The sequence below is a fragment of the Triturus cristatus genome, chromosome 1_1, assembly GCF_964204655.1.
Source record: "Triturus cristatus chromosome 1_1, aTriCri1.1, whole genome shotgun sequence".
NCBI classification, from domain to species: Eukaryota; Metazoa; Chordata; class Amphibia; order Caudata; family Salamandridae; genus Triturus; species Triturus cristatus.
The window spans coordinates 82,383,322-82,404,143 of NC_140579.1; the positions used below are offsets into that span (position 1 = coordinate 82,383,322).

Sequence of the window (20,822 nt, forward strand, 5' to 3'; positions counted from 1 at the left end):
GAAAATCAAACTCAAGGAAAGAAGTAAATTATAACTTACTTCACTAGCACTAGAGCAAATTCAGTAGCAGATGCCAGGGCCTGCAGGAAATGTCCAGCAAGCTGTATTTTGCACATGTTCCCAAATAAATGAATACTTTGGGGTCCATTAGGATATTACACCACCGCCCGCATGGCGGTGGCGATCCGCCCTACATCCTTCCCCGCCCGCCACCCATTTCCCCCCCGCCATATTAGTATGGTGGGGGGTACTGCGGCGGACAGGAAGACCGTCTGCCGCTTTTCCGACGAGTCGACTGGGCGGAAAAGGGTTCAATATGGTGGCGGTGTCTGCTAGACACCGCCATCCATATCAGGATGCAGACGGAAGGCAGCCTTTTGCCACTGAAAGGCATGCGGAGTTTGAAGTTGGGGGCCAGTTGCTGGCCCCCAGGATGTTGGGGGGGCACAAGGTGGCAGGCGCCGCGCGGTGCCTGCCACGTTGTGCATGCAAATGCACAAAAAGCATTTCTGACATTGCGGAGGGTGCTGCTGAAAGCATCGCCTGCCGCAATGTCAGGAATGCGGGGTGCGCCCTCTAGTATGGCGGGGGCATCCTAATGCCTACTGTGGGACCGCCGCATACATAGCGGGCGGTCCCATTTCCCGGGCCTATGGCGGGCGCTAATGAGCCCTGCTGGGGCTCAATTTTCTTGAATTCATTTATCTCAAGAACCCACTCTGGTCGACTGAACCTTTTTACTTACCTAATAGCATGGAGGGAGCAAATACAATTATCAAAGAATACTTCCCGCAATTTGACATAATTGAATACTCTGAAGTCAATGACTAATTCTATCGGGATTTTATTATCAGGAAAAACATCTGCAGATACAAGCACCTTAGCACAAGGCTCAACAGGTAAATGGGTACTAATACAAATGCCACTCTACGAAGAATCCGCATACAACTGAATATAAACAAAAGTACAGCTTCTAAAAGCATGAGGTAGATAACTACCAAGCTAAAGTCTATTCTGCAAAACCATATTCCGTATCGATAACATTTCTCCATTCACCAACAACAATGACCTCGCCGAATTCATTGACAATTCATCCACTACAGTCGCCAATTTTCTGATCTTCACATCATTCAGAACCACTCCTAAGCTAGGTATTGTCACTCCATATATATCCCCTATCACCATTCCTACATTCACAGCTCTACGCACCTTAGAATGGCGCCCCATCTCTAATAGCTTCAAATCTTCCGTGTGATAAATCTTTGGGAAGATAATCGCGAAGTAACACGTACCATACCAATTTGCAGGCAATATCACGTAAGCATTTCTCCCACACACATAGTACACAGTCGGAATCACCTGTATCGTATTCTGCAAGAAATTCTTAGCAGAGTCCTCCATAGTAAAAGTATGTTCGCACGTACTATGCCCCACTAAAAACTTTTCCTTGGGAGTTTGAGGCCGGGCAACACACAATTTCCCTTTCTGTACCTCATCTAATGCAATCGGTCCATAACTTCCCTTAGATTTATGCCATCTCTCCTCATCCGTCCAATCCACTGGACTATCTCCTGTATTGCGTGTCTGGGTCAATTTTCTATACCTATCCTCTATCTGACCTATGAACTTCTTTTCCGTTTCGGACAACCAGCATGTCAAATTATGTCTATGAGCATATGCTGTATCCAGCTTCACAGTCGGTCTAAAATACTTCTGAAGCCTATCCTCTGACTTGTAATAGTCATACTTATTCAGATGCTTATAGGCCGGAACTTCAGGAAGCACTGTGTCATAATTTGAGAAAAAGTACTCAAACTGTTTCCTTTCATAAAACAGACTAAGCAATAGGCTGCAAGAGATTCCATATGTCAGCGGGAGATGATGATACCTAATACCCTCATCTACCGAAGCAGGCAACTGCATGCACACATAACAATCTTTCGCATCCACATATTCGTACAACAACTTCGCATAAGCATTAAGTTTAAAATCAGCTCTGGACAAATCTACATGAAACCTCCGATTCTCCTCGAGCGTCTGAGCTCTCTGATCTCTAGTGGTGACCCCTCCCTGTCCTGGAGTGGTAGGTGTGGGTGCTCCCTGTACCTCCCCCTCTTGTCTATGGGCCACCATGTATGAAGTTACTACTACTACCAATATAACCGCTATCACTACTCCTAACAGTGTGCCTATCACTAATTTGGCTCTACGATGCGTATTCCCAGGTTCCGCCATCTCTGAAATGTTCTCGATGCTTAGCACAGTCTCTGTTGCTACGAGTCTTTTTCTCATCCAACAATGTTCAATTCAGCTGCTTTCTTTACCTGGGGAACTTCTAGCAAAGTCCAAAGTCTCTCTTTTCGCTTTCTTTAGATCAGGAAGACTTCCCTAACTCTTCTTCTTCTCCAACAGGAAAATCCCTAATTTTATTCTTCTTCCTCTCGGGCCTAGGTTATCTTCTTATCAACCTTTATGTACAACGATTTTACAATTAATCCAGGAGCACTGCCGGTCCCAACAGTTCTAAGACCGCCTGCAGTATTTCAAGCTTAAGAGTTGTCAGTTCCTGAGGTGCGGGTATGACTGCAAAGGTTGGGAAGTCGAGCATTTCCAAAATCAGACCACGGATGAGACTCCAGAATGGCAGATTCGGAATATTGATGGTCAATACTCCTTCGATCTCCAAGCCTGGGACCTTCAACAACACTTCCACTCTCGGAAACGGGAGACTGTTGACCAGTGTGATCGATCTCAATCTTCCCGTGTTCAACAAACTTGGCATCAGTCACTGTGTATGCCCACTCTGGTGAGGCGTACTTTTGGCACGGCCCTCTAATTCTCTTCGACCTTCTCAAAACACCTTGGGGTTGATCTACGTCTTCTTGTTCTGCTTCAGATTCTTCAGAAACCGGTGCAAGATCTGTTCTGGGTGCCGATGTCGAGTTTCCCCACCTCTGACTCACGGGCCAAACTCTTTCTGCTTCTGTGGCACCTCCACGCACCCTACTGGTACCCTGTGCACTGCTTTCTTCTTCGGCAGAATCCGACTCGGTACTGCCCCCTGCAGCTTCTTCTCCTTCCTCTGAGTCTCTTTCAGTGTTCTCTTCACGTTCCTGGTTCAGTGCACAACCAGCTGCATCAGAAACCCCTACAGCTTGACTTGCCCTCTCAGATGGCTCTGCCACCTCAGCTGGGTTTTCGTTCTCGAGAGGGGCTGTTTCTTCCAAGGGTGCTGGAACTCTACGGGTATGGGAAGCGTGTACCCAGTTCGGCAGTTCCCCACACTTCACTGCCGTATTCGTCACCAGGATTATCTGGTACGGCCCGCGCCAGCGAGCATCCAGGCAACTCTTCCTCACGTGTTTGCGCACCAACACCCAATCGCCTGGGCACAGGTCGTGGCACAGGTCGCTCGCGGCAGGAACCGTTGCTGCCTGCACCTGCTGAGACACAGAACGGACCACGTCAGCCAGGCCTTAAATAGTCCAAAATTATGTCATCAGTGATGTTAATCAAGGCAGTAGCAGGTATTGCTGGCAAGCGCATCGCCCTCCCCATTATTATCTCGTGGGGTGACAATCCAGTCCTTCTATCAGGGACACTCCGGAGACTCATGAGAACTAAAGGTAATGCATCTGGCCATTTCAGAGATGTCGAAGAGCATACTTTCGCCATTCGGGCTTTCAAAGTTCCATTAACTTGCTCCACGATCCCAGAAGCCTCTGATCGATAGCTGCAGTGCAGTCTCTGGTCTACATTTAAAGCAGCACAAAGCAGCTTCATGATCTCACTGTGGAAATGCGTTCCCCTATCTGATTCAAACGAGGTCGGGAAACCGTACCTCGGAATTAGTTCCCTTAATAACAACTTAGCTACGGTGAGTGTGTCACACCTGCGTGTTGGGTAAGCTTCCACCCACCTGGAAAAGACACATACTATAACTAATATGTACCTCAACCCATTACTCTTTGGCATTTCAATAAAATCCAGCTGCATCCTATTAAAAGGCCCACCTGACCTACCTATGTGACTCAACGTCACAGCGGTTCTTTTTCCTACATTCATCTGTTGACAGGTAACACACCTCTGGCACACAGCTTCAGCCACTGTCCGAAACTTCGGATTGTACCACGTTTGACGAAACACTCGCATCATTGCGTCCCTGCCAAGATGTACAGCACCATGTATCAATCTCGCCATGGGATTCAGCAAACATTCCGGTAACACAGCTCGTCCATCATTCGAAACCCAAACATCCACATCTCCCTTTTCACATCCAGCTCGTATCCAGCTGTCCCGCTCCTGATCGGAGACTCCATCTTGCAACTGTTTCAGTTCCTCCCATGAGTCTGCCATAGCTAACATCACATCGTATTCTGTTTTCTCTTCACCTTGCACAACATGTTTCTCAGTAAAGTTATATCCCTGCTCTGCACAAAATCGAGCAACTTCATCTGCGTAATTATTCCCCAATGACACAAAATCGTTTCCCTTAGTGTGTGCAGAACATTTAACAACAGCAATTTCATCTGGGCCTTGCAAGGCTTCCAACAATTGTCGTACATAATCCCCATTTCTGATGGGTGAACCAGAAGATGTCATGAACCCTCTCTGGGACCATAGCTGTCCGAAATCGTGGACTACACCAAACCCATATTGGCTATCTGTGTAAATCGTTACACGAATCTTATCAGCGGCCAAACAGGCACGGGTCAGCGCAATAAGCTCAGCCACCTGTGCGGAGTGTACTCCTTCTAGACAAGCGGCTTCGACCACCCCTGTGATGGTACACACAGCAAACGCTGCTCTCAATCGACCGACACTGTCTCTTAAGCATGAACGTCCACAAAGAAAATCTCATCTGAAACTGGGAGCGGTTCATCGACAATGTCAGGTCTCGGTTTGGTGCATAGTTTAGTCACATCGAGACACTCATGGTCCTCACAATCTTCTTCTGCATCTACATTTGGAATAGGCAACAATGTAGCAGGATTTAAAACAGAACACCTCTTCAGCGTCACATTATCTGCAGCAAGGATGACTTGCTCATAACGAGTCAACCTGTTATTTGTGAGGTGCTGTGTCTTAGTCCTAGTCATCAACAGTTCAACAGAATGTGGCACATGTACAGTAAGTGGGTGACCCATCACAATGCTCTCACATCTTTCGATACTGACACCTGTTGCAGCAACGGATCTGAGACATCCGGGCAACGCAGAAGCTACTGGATCTAAAGTAGCTGAAAAATAGGCAACTGGTCTACGGACTCCTCCGTGACTCTGAGTCAACACTGCTAATGCGCAACCTTCCTTTTCGCAACAGAATAAGGCGAATGCCTTGTTGTAATCTGGCATCCCTAAGGCTGGAGCGCTGCATAAGGCTTCTCTCAGCCTCAGAAATGACCTTAAGCAGTCGTCGTCCCATGGTACCGGATCACTCACAACCTTTCGTGTCAGCCGTTGTAAAGGCTTCGCTTCAAAGGAGAAATTTGGGATCCACTGGCGGCAATAGCCCACCATTCCCAAAAACTTTCTGACCTCCCTCTGAGTCGAGGGAACTGGCATTCTCAGAATCGCATCAATGCGATCTGGAGACACCTTCCTTTTTCCCTTCTCAATTCGGTGCCCCAAATAATGTACCTCACTCAAATAGTATTGCAGCTTGTTCGGAGACACCTTATGACCGTTCTCTCCTAAGTAATTCAACAGGGCAACTGTGTCGATTCTGCAGGTGTCTTCCGTCTCGGACGCAACAAGCAGATCATCAATGTATTGCACTAAAACAGAGCTCTGCGGCAACACAAGCCCTTCAAGATTTTTCTTCAAGATCTGATTAAAGATCGATGGGCTCTCCGTTTGCCCCTGTGGGATACGACACCACGTTAACACACGATTTTCCAGCCTAAACGCAAAAAGAAATCGGATGCCTTCATGCAAGGGAATCGAGAAAAATGCTTGACACAAGTCAATCACGGTGAACCATTCAGCTTCGCATGGAATCTGAAATAAGATCACAGATGGATTCGGTACCACTGGACAACATGGAACAACTATTTCGTTTATTTTCCGCAAATCTTGCACAATCCTAAACTTCCCGCTCGGTTTCTGTAGTCCCATGATAGGTGAATTACATGGGCTACCCATAATTTCCATCAGTATTCCCTGCCTAATCATAGACTCAATTACAGGTTTAATCCCTGCAATAGTTTCAGGAGATAGCTTATACTGGGGTGTCCTTGGAAATTCTACATTTGTTTTAATCCGGATTTTCACTGGATCTACTCCCTTGACTAAACCAATCTCCTCGCCACTAAGGTCCCATACGTCGATAGACACTGAGTCCCTTAGATCAAGTGGAAGTTCCTCCACCGTTAATGCTGGGTACATCTCCACACACACGCGCTGATTCGCAACCTTAAAGGTCGCATCATCATCTCTCGTCTGTACCTCCACTCCCTTCGGGGTACAGTAAATCGTGCAGTTAAGCTTGCACAAGTCTCTTCCTAACAGACAAACCGGACTAGAATCGCACACCACGAACTGGTGCCGGTCACTGAAATTTCCTATCCTAAATGGAATTGGCTCTGTTAATGGACTAACCAGCTTCTTATTTGCCACTCCAACGACCTGGACACTTTGTCCAGAAAGGGCCAACCGTGGAACCAATGCCGATCTTATAGTCGATCTAGTAGCCCCCGTAACAACCAAAAAGGTCGTAGGGTGACCATCAAGATCTGCTTCTACAAAGGGTCCTGCTTGGTCTACTTCTAGAATGGCCCTAAGCATACAATCCACATCCTTGTTAGACCCTAATCGGGCCAACAAGCTTACCTCATTTTCCTCGCTTACTTCAAACATCGGCATCTGCAAATAAGTGTGAGCTCCCTGCTGTACCGTCTGTATTCTGGGTGGCTGGGGAACCTGCACCTGCGGGACACCTGTCCCCCCTTTCATCATCCTGGGTCTGGTAACTGTCTGTACCGCCTCCGTCCCAGGGACCTGAGCTACCTCTTGTCCTGGCTGCACCTGGTTCCACGGGTTCAGAGGACACTCACGTCTCCAGTGTCCAATCTGGTGACACTGGTGACATGCTGTAGTCTTTTTCAATGTCGCCACATCCATTCCTGTTCTAGGGTCTACTGGCCTCGGCCTTCCTTGCCCCTGAGCGTTCTGATTTCCTGCCTGATAATTCCCCTGTCTCCTCACCGATGCTCCCCCATTAAACTGTCCCTGAGCGGTTTGCATCTGAACAAGCAGCAAGTTATCCTTCAATTTCCTATGTTTAGATTCAATCTCATCTGTGCAATATCGGGCGTACCGCAAGATCTCGTCAACCGGTTTATTCTGCCAGCAGATCAAATGTTGCTGTATCATGAGGCTAACCTCTGGCCTCAATCCCAACACAAACTTTGAAACAAACTGTCCCATATACTTTGTGTCCAACGCATCTAAACCACTGTACTGCTTAAACGCCTGCAAAAGCCTCTCATAAAATTCATGCACCATCTCCTTAGGTTCCTGCACTGTCCTGTCTATTTTTACCCAATCGATATCTTGGGGTGAAACCTTCTCCTTTAACCAGGCAATCACTCGTTCATACAACCTCATTACTGCCGGTGATGAACCATTCGTATATGCATTTCTCTCCGGCTCTTGAGTTGGCCAATCAAGGGCAGTCTTACATGCCGTCCACAAATCTCCCGGGACCACGATGTCAAACAAAGTATTCAGATCGGTTCACATTACTTTTGAGATCTTAACAAAACGATCAACGTGCTTATACCACTCTACTGGCTTCTCCCTAAGCCGAGGGAAGTCATTGGTAAATGCCGCCAAATCGCCCCTGCTCCAGGGTACGTACACGTATCCTCCATTCTGCACTTCCCTTAAAGGGAAGTTCCTTATCTTCACCTGTCCTCCACCCGGAGGTGGGGACCCTCCCATCATCCCTCTGGGGCTTTTCTTCCTGGACCACTTTTCTTCCCATTTATCGAGCATCATCCATATTTGTATGGCCAGGATCAATTCCCTGCTATGGGCCCTCAATCCGACGACCCTTTTTTCCTCCAATTCCTGGTCACTGTACTGCAACCTATGGCTTCCTTGCAATGCTTTTGTTCTAGACAAATCTACCCCGTATCGCCTAACCAAATCTGACAATTTCTCATGTGCGGCTCGTGCCTTCCGAGTGACATCCTTCGCCACAAAAAGTATCTCATCCGGCCCATATGTTACCACTCTTTCAAGGGGTAAGCTTCCGCTTATTATCTCATCCACTTCTGCTTTTAGCCTCACTACGTCTATCATTCCAGCTCCCAGGGCTCCTCTCAACACCTCTAGGCAGACCACCCTTCCTCTACCGTCTTCCTCACATTCCTGGTCCTGCGACCTCGCTTCTCGGAACGTTTTCCTCGGAGCGGACCGATCTTCGAAGCCAACCTGTTCTCTCTCTACCATTCTTACCCTTGGGTCCTGGCCTCTCTGTGGTGGTACCCATGATCGTAAATCTGATCCCGACTCCATCAGAGACCTCGGCCTCTCTGATCTCTGTTCTCCTTGTCCCCTAGATGAATCTGACATGGCTGGCAATGGTGTACTCCAGTCTATGGGGTTCGGAGTCCGGGCCATTGCACCCGCTAGGCCATTTTCCGCGACCTCTCTCCTAACCCCTTCGGCTGTCCGTTCTGGGTTTTCACCCTCCTCTCTATCTGGGTGATAAATCGAAACAATGGGTCCTATAGTAACGGGTACCTTAAAGGCATCCGGTAACCTCCCCTCTCTCTCACCCTGTATGCTTGCCTCTGACGGGCTCCTCGTACTCTCCGTTCCTATCAAGAGCCTTCCTTCTACTCTCGTCTCTGGTTGGAAGGTTACTCTCCTGTCGTCATCTATCTGAACCAGCGCCTCTTCTGGGACCTCTGGGTTATACGGAGGTGGTCTCTCTGACAATAATCTTTCCAATAGAACATCGTCCATCTCACTCTCATCCTCCTCGTCTGACGTTACATTCTTTACCCCCTCCGATGTGATTAATAAAGGATAAAGTCTCTCTCCCTCTAGTGTCTGAACTCTCCATCTTTTCTCCACCGTGTCCCATCTAGCGTCCCGATAAGCCCTGATCGACTTTTTCACTCTTTCCTGATTCCTCCCTCTATCCCTATCATGCGCTGCTCTAATCCACGCATGTAGTGCCTCGAACTGTGTTGGTCTTGGCAGAGGTCGCAACCCCGCCATTACAGATTACAACTGGTACAACACTGCTAGCCTAAACGAACCATACCTCAGGAATGCTAATTCCCCTTCACTTTGGGTCATTTTATGCCAATTCTCCAGCCAAATGATCGTATGCAACCCCACATTCTTTGCCATGTAATGTGGTGGAGTATCCTCGGGAGGGGCTTCTTCTCCCTCTCGAGTAACCACATGCTTATCGCCTCTACACATTTCTCGAAAAACTTTAAAGCACTTCATGATTGACAAATTCAAGCTCACGCTCTGTTTACCTCTTGATGTTAATCCTCCAATCACAGCGCGACTCACACCAACTGGCCTATCACAGCGCGACACTCCCTGACGTCACCTTTCCTTGTTCCGCAGCAGTTCCCTCTCCTTACTGTTTACGTTTCACACCCGCATTCGTCCCATTCATACACTGAAATAACCGTTTGTCCCAAACAAGTTACTTCTCTGGCTGTCCGTCCACAGCCTCTGACTGTTCGTCCACAGTCTCTCAAAATTGTTGACCTCGGTTGGCAACTGTCTGTTCCTGTTCCAAACAAGTTCCGGGCAGCCAGATCGCCTCTGATAGGTTACAAGTACTCAAATCCACATACAGCAACCCACGACCAGCGTCGAGTTGTCATGCACTCACACATTCGCTCCCCCTATCTCGGTCCAGGTGATCGATGGTACCTCACGATCTCCTTTGGGTGGTCAACAAAATCTACCAAAGGTGTCTTCAACACCACAATTCCCGGGCTGCGCGCGCTCACAGCCTGATCTCACAATCACTCAACATTCACTCTAACTCCGCAAGACATCACACAAAATCAACACCGCAATCTACAACATCTCATCCTATTCATACTCACTCCACGAACTGCTGCTTCCTGCCGCGCTGCTACTCGCCGTATATGTTCATCATCCGCCGTTGTCTGCTGGTCAGCTTCTGACGATTCACCATTACTTATCGTCTATGGGTCTCAAGGATCACTTATCTTATCTAATCGTCCCTCGCTATCGGAAGTAACCATCCGTCTCTGCTATCAACTGCTGGGGCCCAATTTTCTTGAATTCATTTATCTCAAGAACCCACTCTGGTCGACTGAACCTTTTTACTTGCCTAATAGCGTGGAGGGAGCAAATACAATTATCAAAGAATACTTCCCGCAATTTGACATAATTGAATACTCTGAAGTCAATGACTAATTCTATCGGGATTTTATTATCAGGAAAAACATTTGCAGATACAAGCACCTTAGCACAAGGCTCAACAGGTAAATGGGTACTAATACAAATGCCACTCTACGAAGAATCCGCATACGACTGAATATAAACAAAAGTACAGCTTCTAAAAGCATGAGGTAGATAACTACCAAGCTAATGTCGATATTAGGAATCATTAAACCAGAGCATTTCTGTCCCTACTCTATGCTGGATGACATCCCTACTTAGCATTTCCTTAAGACCCAAGAAATCGTGAAAAAGGTGTCAGAAGAGAACTTCCTAAGAAGTCTTCACTTGGAGAGCTTAATCTAAAAGTTCCTTCTAGCTCCTCGCCCACCTCTTCTCTCCGCTCTGGCTACTCTCCTCTCCTCTGCTCTCTCTCGAGTCTGCTCTCCACCCTCGGGGTGCTGTCCCTAATACGAAACCCCAAAACATGGAACACGCCCCCCGGCACACCACCTCAACCAGGTCTTCTTCCAGTGATTTTCCATTCGGCTCCGTCCATCTTCCATCAGCTTGGCCTTGAGTCCCAGACACTGTCGGTACGAGGAGTTGCGATTGGCACATTACAATGGACTCCCATGTCTGGCTTTCTCCATAATTCAACTGTTAAACAAAGACCTTTTCTACTAACGAACCAACTGTCCTTGCACCTGCGGTGAGGTCATAGGATGAAGAAATACTTCGCATCTTTTAACTCTACAATTTACTGCAGCCCAAAACCTCTACTAGTATAAATCACTTGCGGCCTACCGCATTCAGCTAACATAAGAAATACCAGGCCTTTCTCCTCAACGATATATGTGACTTCGGGCCTTTCAAGTTAAACACACTATTAAACTACATTCTAACGTTAATGCTTTTGCTTTCACATACATAGATAATCGACATACATGAGTTAATTCAATCTGGTTACACGTTTTAGCCTAATACATTGCATTAAACGAAAACTACTCGTTACATATTTCACTGAATACGTTCACATTATGGTTACACATCTCTAACACTTCTATATTGCAATACATCTGATACATTTCTGAATACATTTCACACAATACATCTGAATGCACATTGTCGCGTCTCCTAACGCTTCTACATGACGATATAGCTAAACATTTCTTAATACTTTGGAGCAGAGTTAACTAAAGGTACACTCGTTATATGCGGGTGCCAACTAACGGTGAGTACAATGCACCCCTACAATTTTTAAACTTTTAAGCGCTACATCAGCCCTTTTGTCTTAAAATTTACAAGCAAATCTGTATTAATAAATCACGACCCAGTAAGCAGTCATGTTTATTATATTCTAGGCGGTTAATATGCATGGTAGTAATTTATCTTATAGTGCAGTTTTACCACTGTATTCTTCTTCAGTGTTGTAACTTTGTGTCAAGCAAGCTGTATACATGTAATGTCAGGTAGCGCTTCGGAGACAAAAACTGGCGGCTTGCTCAATGAGCTAGCAATAGGATAAGCAATAAAAAAAAAATGCACGAACAGGGAAAAAGGTGCAGTACTAGAGTTACTGTGTGCTCTTTGAAGTGTTCACAATTACTTTGCTGACACACTCACATGTTGGTTGCTGTTTTACGGTTTTCTTGTGTAGGATGTGCTTGCTTGATGAGCAGAGAACAAAGAGGTCGCGCAGCCTGTCCTCACCTTGGATAGAAACTCTGCACACCGCCTCCAAACTGCTTTCCCCAGATGATCCCTAAACGAGGTGACTTCAATCACTGTGACATTTATGTTACAACAAATCTGCTGAGTGGTTTCCTTAAATCAGATGTGATATGTTCGCCCAACAATGAGTGAGCAGAGAGAAAGGGGGGGAGGGGTGGAGGAGTTTTCCACGTGATCGGCACGTTTTTTGTAAGTTATGAAGCTGCCGATCTTTGTGCGCTAATCTTTCAAACGTGCACAATGTTAGACTGACTAAATAACCTTTGATGGAAGGATGACGGGACACTGTACACTGGCTTCACTTCCTACTGTGTCTTTTCTCTCAAAAGGGTACTTTTTATTTGATGGCTAGAAACTGGATTTAACAAACCGCCAAGCTTGCATAACCATTTTATTTACAGAAGCTGTACCTGGCTCTTACAGGAATTTGCAAGCATTTCAACTTTAGCAGTATGCAAACTGACTGGGGTGGGGGAGAGGGGAGGCGGGATGGACTGGGGTGGAGGGGGGCGATGGGTGAAGCAGAAACACACCGCCGGCCCAGAGAAACCAAAAGAGATTGCTGCCATGAAGAAAGATTAAACGCAAGTGCAAAAGTTGCTTTTTTATAGCCTGCACCAAGTAAACAAAACATAAACACATCACTACAATGCACAAGCAGAGTCAAAAAAATAATGGTCTCATAGTAACAGACTTCACAAACAAAGTAGAAATAGTACCTAAATCACAGCGCTTGCAGGGGTGCTCCACATAAGCCACAGGAAGTGATGTATCGCCACTTCTGCCAAATTAGAAGGCAGCAAAGGAGAGTGATTACGCTATTGACCAATGGTGAGTGTGGGAGGGCTAAAAACCCCTTCTGACTCTTTTTTAAAGCACAACAGATCGTTGCGCGCTGCCTACAGGCTCAACCTGAAAAAGAGCGATCTTCAAGCTCTTTTGCTTGACTCATTAGGCCCTTTATCTGTCTCAGCCCGTTTATCTCTGGTCAAAACTGAGTTATTACTCGTCTTCCGAACAGTTAAGATCTTCTGATTAAGCCTTTCTGCAGGTTCCACATATTCGTCCTGCCAGATTTGGCGGTAGAGCGTTCTCGTATCTGGCTCCACATCACTGAAACAACCTTCCTCTCCATATCCGCACCTGCCTCAGTTTAATGAATTTCAGGAAGATGCTCAAAACATGGTTGTTGTGGACAGTTTTTACCTGTCCGCTCAGGCCAAGTGCAGAGATACTGAATTGAGTTGTGCGCGATACCAAGTACATATAACAATAACAATAGAAACGCTGAAGTGGGTGGCACAATCAGTGCTGTGGGCCTGCTAGTAGCATTTCATACACAAGCCCTGGGCACATGTAGTGCACTTTACTAGGGACTTGTAAATTAAATATGCCAATTGTGGATAAGTCAATGTTACCAGAAGCCTCGGATTGGCATGTCGGGGGCAATCGGCCATCGGTGGATTTGCCTGTGGCTGATGCCAGTTGGTGGGCTGGTTTTTTGGTCTATTCAGGAGTCCAACCTGCTTGGATTGTCTCAGACGCCATCACAAGTGCACGAAGTGAAAGGCTGTTGTTACAGCCTTGGCACACATATGCCGAGCCTGGCCCAATGAATGTGAAGACCGGCCAGCCTGCTGATGGTCAGAGGCAGAATGACAATGGGATCCTCCAGCTGTTACAGCATGAGGTGCGCCTGCCCCCTCTGGCTCCCACCAGGTACAGCGGAGGCCTCAAGGAGCTTCTGATGGGAATCCATTAGCAGCAGCTTTGGAAAGGACTGGGGCATGGAAAAGGACCGGAGGGTTAGGGTGGTGGGGGGTTGGGAAGAGACAGGGGGAACTCCTCCGTTTATTTTTGGCCCTGTTTCCTCCATGGAACAGGGGGATGAAAGTCTCCGCTTTTCTCCTCTGCCTGCCAGATATCAATTCATGCATCCAACAGGGAGACTTTGAAACAGCGAAACCATGTTCGAGTCCTAGCATCAGCTCAACATCCTGTGACTCTGGGAAATCACTTAATGCACCTGAGCCTAGAAAGAAATGAATCCGACCTACTGTGATGTTATCTGGTGCTCATGTAAAGTGCTCCAACACCCTAGGCCACGTATGTGCTGTATAAAACTGTATGTATGTAAGGAAAGGGACACCATTTTTGTTTTCTTTTTGTATTTACCCACTAGCATCATTCCATTTGTCAGAACTTACCTGTTATGCTAGCAGCAAGTAAAACAAAAATAGCAATCACCTTTCACCAGTCTCATAAGTACTGTAAAAAATACTGTGAATATCTAAAAACCCCGGGGGGGGGGGGGGGGGTGGTGTAAAAGGTCAAAGAATGAAGAGGGCTATCACGGGACCTTAGGGTGAGAAATATACCCCAAACTGGTCCCTGAGGGTGTAGAGGAGTCTCAGACCTAAGAGTGTGTATTGTCCTCTGGCGACCTGCGGGTCTATGGGATGTAAGTACCTCTTAAGGATGGACAGAAGCCTGAGGGACTGGTGGCAGACAGGGCATTCAGGGAGCTAAGACTGAGCTTGGGCAGCGTGGTCTAGGGTTGAGAAGCAAATTCGTGGCCCTCAGGATGAGAACGAGATTTACAGCCTTGAAGCTGAGCGCCAGAAATACCTTTGGGTGTGTTGCAGTGGAATCTTTTTGTTTACAGTCTTGACAAAGGTTACTCAGCCTATAAACTTTAAAATACTTTTATTACTGCAAATGTTTACCAACATTAGCGCTATGATTATACACAGCGTTTTGCGTACGGTTGCAAACTATGAATGTGGGCCACTTTTTGCGGGCTGCCTGGGCCGAATTGTGGCCCCACTCCAGCCCTGGTTAACGCGTTTTAGGGAAAGAGCACAGGTACTTCAGCACGGGTCAGCTGTGGTAAAGTGAACAGAATCCTAAAGCCAGCAAAAACAGGAGGGTGGGAGGGGAAAAGTCGGAGGAAACCGCGCCAAGGATGCCAGGTGTAACAGCTATAAACATAGAAAATTAGAAAAATTGAATGGTTGTGCATTCTTCTGAGCTACGTTCTTGAGCAAATGTAGCTGATCCTTTGAGCGAACAGGGAATTAAAATTGATGCCATGCAAATTCTCCACCATTTGAAACTGCACTGCCATCTAGCTGAATCAGTCTGAATAATGCGCAGGTTAAAGTACCATCCGAGATAAGACATCGTTTGTATAAGCAGTGCCACTCCCGCACCCTGGGCAGGCTCAGCAAACAGAGGAGGTGCGCTCACCCTCGCACAGGGCGCTGCTCCTGGCCTGCACCATGGCGGCCGCCCACCTCGAGGAGATCGTCCAGGACGGCGCCACCTGCTCCATCTGCCTGGATTTCTTCACGGAGCCGGTGACCACGGGCTGCGGCCACAACTTCTGCCATCCATGTATCTCCAAACACGTGGCGGACCCGTCCGCGAACTTCTCGTGCCCGCAGTGCCAGCGGACCTCCGCCCAGGCGACGCTGCGGGCCAACGTGCAGCTGGGCACCATGGCGGAGCGGCTGAAGCGCCTCAGCCTGCAGCGGGGCCCGGAGGGCGGCCACTTCCGGTGCCTCCTGCACGACGAGAGGCTGAAAGTCTTCTGCAGGGACGACCAGCGCGCGATCTGCGTGGTGTGCAGCCTGTCTCGCGAGCACAGCTCCCACGCGGCGGTGCCCGTGGAGGAGGCGGCGCAGGAGTTCAAGGTACACCGCGGTGCACTCGTACAGTGTCCGCAAGCGGAAAATGAGACCCGGGCGTGCCCTGGACACTTCGTTCACACGTTTACATTAAAACAAGTAGTCATTTATACTTTGGTTGGGATGCAGGGCAAATCTGCTGTATTACTTAATGGGCCTAGCATGTGTTAGGCTTTTGCACTCCTAACTTTAATTTTTAAATTTTTCATCCATTCATCCATCCATCTACATTTTTTATACATTTTTACTGCAAGTCACAGACTAACATGCAGCCTGCAGGCAGAGTAAAACGTCTCTTTCTCGGTCGCAGTCTTTGTGTAGCGCTGTTCTTATCACCATGTTTACCGGCGAACACACCTTCCGGTAAGTGCCCTTTCACATGAGTCATCTGCTGCACTGCATTCCTGTAGTGTCGCTTGAAGTAATAGCTTCCCACTGTACACTGTAACACCGCTGGTAGCTGACACTTCCAGGCGCAGCTGTCGGAACCGTTCCACAAGGCTTTGTGGGGCACGGTGGCGCAGGGCCGCTGACTATATGATAGGGGCAAGGCCCAAGTAGTCGGTAGGGCTTGTGCTATCCCTAGCTATTTCTGTCGGTGTTTAGCCAAAATATCGAGTTTTAAATTTCGACCTACAATAATATCGTGTTTTTAATATCGTAGGTACAGAATATCGAAGTCAAGAATATCGATGGACAGAATATCGATCCCAAGGTAAGTAATATCGAAGTTAATAATATCGAAGTAATTAATATCGATGTAAGTAATATCGTAAGTAAAAAATTCGATGTCAATAATATCGATATTTATTTAGTGTAATGTCATTTAATATGTATTTTATTTGTATGTTAAAGATTATTGTAATGTATTTTAATACATTTAAAAATAAATGTTTAGAGATTTATAATTATTTTACATTTAATTTAGCGTTTTAGTATCAGAGCGGGTTGTGGGTTTATAGGGGAATAGGGTGGGAAGTAATTTAATTATAATTAATGAATTAATATGTATTGTTTAATTGGTATTTATGATTAATTAATTGGTAATTAATTAATAATTGGTAATTAATGAATTAATTAATTGTTAATTAATTATTAATTGTAACATATTTTATTAATTGGTTAATTATATACATTATAATCAGTTTATTATTAATATTTATTTATTGTTATTGTTAATTAATTGTTAATTAGTAATTAATTGGTGATTTAATTTTATTAAGTGATTAATTGATAATTAAATTAATTATGTGAATTTTTATGTGTAGTGGGTTGTGGGTTTATAGGGGAATAGGGTGGGAAGTAATGTCATTATAATTAATGAATTAATATGTATTGTTTAATTGGTATTTATGATTAATTAATTGGTAATCAATTAATAATTGGTAATTAATTTGATTACTAGATTAATTAATTTTTAATTAATTATTAATTGTAAAATTATTTTATTATTTGGTTAATTATATAAATTATAATTAGTTTATTAATAATATTTCTTTATTGTTATAGTTAATTAATTAATTGTTAATTAGTAATTAATTGGTGATTTAATTTTATTAAGTGATTAATTCATAATTAAATTAATTATGTGAATTTTTATGTGTAGTGGGTTGTGGGTTTATAGGGGAATAGGGTTGGATGTAATTAAAATAAAATAAATAATGATATATTTTATTTATTTGTAATTATTATTAATTAATTGTTATTAGTTAGTTAAATATAGTAAATATAAATAATTGATTAATGTATTTTATTTGTTGTTATTGCTAATTAATGTATTGTTAATTAATAATTAATAGGTGAATATTTGTAATTTCGTAGTTAATATGTATTAATTAGTGAATTAATAACTATATTAATTATAAAGAATGTATTATTAATTGTAAATAAGAGATAAATTGATATTTAAATCTATTGTGTATTTTGTATGTGTAGTGTGTTGTGTGTTAAAGGGGGAATAGTGTGGGATGTAATTTAAATTTATTTATTTAAATATTTATTTTACATAATTGGTATTTAATAATAATTTTTTTTTTAAAACATTGTTAACATGCAATTTTTTTATAAGAAATTATTGAATTGGATATAATGTTCATAGAATCACTATGCTATCTAGTGCTTTCCCAACTGTTTTACTATCTGGAGTGGGAATAGTAATTTTTACCCCTACGCTATCCAGCGCTTTCCCTACTGTTGCACTCTCTGGAGTTGGAATAGTAATTTTTACCCCTACGCTATCCAGCGCTTTCCCTACTGTTGCACTCTTTGGAGTTGGAATAGTAATTTTTACCCCTACGCTATCCAACCTTTTCTCTACTGTTGCACTGTCTGGAGTGGGAATAGTGAATTTTACCCTTACGCTATCCAACACTTTCCCTACTATTGCACTCTCTGGAGTTGGAATAGTAATTTTTACCCTTACGCTATCCAACACTTTCCCTACTATTGCATTCTCTGGAGTGGGAATAGTAAATTTTACCCTTACGCTATCCAACACTTTCCCTACTATTGCACTCTCTGGAGTTGGAATAGTAATTTTTACCCCTACGCTATCCAACGTCTTCCCTACTGTTGCACTCTTTGGAGTTGGAATAGTTATTTTTACCCCTACGCTATCCAACGTTTTCTCTACTGTTGCACTGTCTGGAGTGGGAATAGTAATTTTTACCCTTACGCTATCTAACACTTTCCCTACTATTGCACTCTCTGGAGTGGGAATAGTAATTTTTACCATTACACTAACCAACACTTTCCCTACTATTGCACTCTCTAGAGTTGGAATAGTAATTTTTACCCCTACGCTATCCAACGCTTTCCCTACTGTTGCACTCTTTGGAGTTGGAATAGTAATTTTTACCCCTACGCTATCCAATGTTTTCCCTACTGTTGCACTCTTGGGAGTTGGAATAGTAATTTTTACCCCTACGCTATCCAATGTTTTCCCTACTGTTGCACTCTTGGGAGTTGGAATAGTTATTTTTACCCCTACGCTATCCAACATTTTCCTTACAGTTGTTTTTGTTGAAGTTGGACTAGTAGTTTTATTGTGTCTGATATTTAATATGTTTTGCAATATTTTAGCTATTGTAATATATAATTAATAATAAAAATTATTCAAATTAAAAATATTGATTATTATTTGCTATATGTAATTATTTAATATTTATTAATGTTATTGTTTTATGTGTATAGATGTATTGGTAATTTAAATAAATATTTAATAATTTATATGTTACAGAAATTATTATTAAAAGTAATTATTAAGTAAGTGTATATATTATATATTATATATATATGTTTAATTAAAGTTTCATTTAATTATATATATTTATTATATATTTTACATATTATAAAATATATTTAATTATGTTTCTTTGATTTATAAGTATTATTTGGTTTATTTTACATATATTTTTTAACTTAAAAAAAACCGATATTTTTGAATTACGATATTTTTGACATCGATATTAAATTATCGATATTTTTGTACTTACCATGTTGTAGATATGATGTCGATATTCTTGACCACGATATTTTTGTTGCGATATTTTTGTAGGTCGAATTTTTGTCTTTCGAAATTATGTCATACAACCATTTCTGTCTGAAAGCAAACACTAGCAAGCGCTAGGAAGCACTAGCAAACACTAGCAACCGCTGGCAGGCACTGGCTTTACGTCCATAATCTCAATATAAAGCGGCACTGACCAATAAACCTATGTGGGACCGCTGCCTAGGAAATGAGGATCTGAGCAAATGTTCCAGCCAAAAATTGAGATTGCAGCCACTGAACCCATGTTTTAAGTAGGCCTGGGCGGTAAATCCCGTTCCGCTTGCGGAATTTGGGTAATTTCGCGTAACTCGGAGAACGCAGAATTGCCAAAAATTCCGCGATCTGCGGCTTCGCGGAATTTTTTCTTGTCGCGCTTTCAAAATGCGTGTTTGCGAGATATTTCTCCCCGAGCATGCAAAGAGCGTTCGCGAACAGGAAAAAAGCATCACGAACGGGCGGAACAAGCAATTCCACGTGTTCGCGGAACTTTTGCATGCTCGCAGAGATTTCTTACAGTTTCGCGGAGCTTTGCGTACCACGACTATGCAAATTGCCCACCCCTAGTTTTAACCCCTTAGCTGCTAGGCCTTTTCCCCCTGTGCTAAGCCTTTTTTTGGCTATTTGGGGTAGTTCTCGCTTAGGCCCCTGTAACTTTTTGACCACATAAGGTTTCCACGCCAAATTTGAGTCCTTTTTTTCCAACATCATGGGGATTCTAAAGGTACCCAGGGTTTGTGGATATCCCTGGAGCGGACCCAGAAATTAGCCAAAATACAGCTAAATTTTGTTTTTTTGGGGGAAAATTACAAAAAAACGGCTACAGATGAAAGCGTCTGGGTTTTTCCCTGCAAATGGTATCAAAAAAGGGGTTGTGGTGCTGAAATCACCAACTTCCCAGCTTTCAGGGACAAGCAGACTATGTCAGAAAACCAACATTTTTTTTACACAGTTTTGCCATTTTTCTTCGGACATAGAATATTTTTGCTATTTTTTGTGCTTTCAACCTCCTTCCAGTTAATGGTAGAAATGGGTATGAAAGCAATAATGGATCCAGGAAAGCTATACATTTTGGAAAAGTAGTCCAAATTCTGAATTCAGCAAGGGGTCATTTGTGTAGATCCTTCAAGGTTTCTTTATAGAAACTAACAGTTAAATATAGGAAAAATTGAAAATTAGTTGAAAAAACAGCCTGGACATAACTGGTTGTGGGGATATATAGGACATGTATGTTCACCAGGAACCCGACGAACCCAGAGCCAAACCACCCCAATAAGGCAGTGAAACATACAGCCCCGATACGGCTATGCACGAAGGCATGTGTAGAAGTCGAAGTGGGGTGGTTTGCCCACTATAACTTTAAGTGGACATCTACATGATCCTCTCAAAGAAGAGTTCATCTGATTTCCTATCTGTCCCTGAGGACCGTGGAAGGACAAGATTACGTTTGACACGTTTATA

General features: G+C 44.1%; 1 long non-coding RNA gene across 1 annotated transcript in view; it reads left to right on the forward strand.

The window, feature by feature from the left end:
* LOC146869513 (uncharacterized) overlaps positions 1-20,822 on the forward strand; it is a 383,511-nt gene that overhangs the window by 340,176 nt on the left and 22,513 nt on the right. The window contains exon 3 of the long non-coding RNA XR_014961066.1: positions 12,052-12,165. This is a non-coding gene — a long non-coding RNA (uncharacterized LOC146869513). The remainder of the gene's footprint in view (positions 1-12,051; positions 12,166-20,822) is intronic.